The 1,662-nt window shown below is 44.9% G+C and overlaps 1 pseudogene; it reads left to right on the forward strand.

The window, feature by feature from the left end:
* The first annotated feature begins 214 nt into the window (after positions 1-214).
* On the forward strand, positions 215-1,263 carry LOC118579247 (annotated as a pseudogene).
* The last annotated feature ends 399 nt before the right edge of the window (positions 1,264-1,662 follow it).

A 1,662-nucleotide genomic window follows, 5' to 3' on the forward strand; every position in this document is an offset into this window, starting at 1 on the left:
TCTACTACCCCCTCCAGCCACCCCTCTCCCCTCTCTCACTCACCCCTCCACCTTTCACTCACCCCCCTCCACTCACCCCCCTCCACACTCAGCGTAGCCTGGGACGGTGAGGCTGCGGTGGGTCCAAGCCAGGAGTACCTTTGAGGAAAACAGAGTTATCTCTGAGCGAGGTCTTCCCTGCCTCGCCTGCCTTTTCTTGAAGTTTTGCAACAGAATGTCTGCACAGTCAGTGGAAGAAGATGCAGTACTTACTATCCCAAATCCAGATGAAGAAGACAAAGTTCTGAGTGAAGCTAGAGGAGGACCCTGATGGTGAAGAGGGATCAAGCATTTCCTAGAATCACCTCCCTGACCGGAGGATACCAGGATTCACCAGGTCCCGAGAGGCTGTGAGCCAGCTCCGAGAACTTTGCTGCCTGTGGCTCAGACCAGAGACACACACGGAGGAACAGATACTGGAGCTGGCAGTGCTGGAGCAGTTTGTTGCCATCCTACCCAAGGAGCTACAGACTTGGGTTCGAGAACATCATCCAGAGAATGGAGAGGAGGCAGTGAGCATTCTAGAGGACTCAGAGGGTGAACTTGATGATCCTGGACAGCTGGTGTCGGTCCGCCTGCGAAAACGGGAAGCGCTGTAGTGGAGATACCTCAAGAAGATGCTCAGGGATTACCAAGTTCTGAGCTTGATGCTGTAGAGAACCATCTCAAGTGGGCATCCTGGGAACTCCACTCTCTGAGGCACTGTGAAGATGATGCCAGGAAAGAAAATGGAGCCCTGGCTCCAAAGCCTCAGCTGCAGAAGCTCATGATGTTCCTGGCACTCTTAATATAGGTGTTCCTCAAATCTTTAAATATGGAGAAACCTGTTTTCCCAAGGGCAGATTTGAAAGAAAGAGAAATCCGTCTTGAAAGAAACAGCACATCTATGACGAATGTGGAAAGCACTTCAGCCAGGGCTCAGCACTCACCCTTCTTCAGAGGATCCACAGTGGCGAGAAGCCCTATGGGTGTGTCGAGTGTGAAAAAGCCTTCAGCAGAAGCTCAGTCCTTGTGCAGCACCAGCGAGTCCACACGGTGAGAAACCGTACAAGTGTCTTGAATGTGGGAAAGAATTCTGGGCTTATTAACATCAGCGAAGTCACACTGGAGAGAAACCTTATGAATGTCTTCAGTGGGGAAATCCTAGTCAAAGTTCCAATCTGTTTAGACATCAGAGAAGACACAAAGCAGAAAAAAAAAAAATTGAATGTTGTGAAAGTTTAAGAAATTAGGGGAATATAATAAGCACCCAGGTCTTTTTCTTCAGAAATGAAGACAAAATTAAAACATGAAGTGATACAGAAAAGATTTTTTTTTTCCCTGTTGACTGAGAAAATTCACTGGGAAGTAAAAAAAAAAAAATCTTCATTCACCATTATTATTGTGAAAGAAATGGTGTTATGCCTAGAAACTGAAATTTTAAATAATTCAGGTGTTAATACCTAAATTTTCCATGTGATGTTTATATTCTAGTAATGAGCTACCTGATTTTTTATCCCTTTCTAACAATTTCCTTTTTCAGACAAATACTTTATTTCTGTGCTGGTCATTGGAATGTTTTGTAAGGATACATACCTTTCTATTTTAAAAGGCAACATAGGAATTATAAAATCTAAAAGCCTA

This window comes from Onychomys torridus, chromosome 3 (assembly GCF_903995425.1).
Source record: "Onychomys torridus chromosome 3, mOncTor1.1, whole genome shotgun sequence".
NCBI lineage: Eukaryota > Metazoa > Chordata > Mammalia > Rodentia > Cricetidae > Onychomys > Onychomys torridus.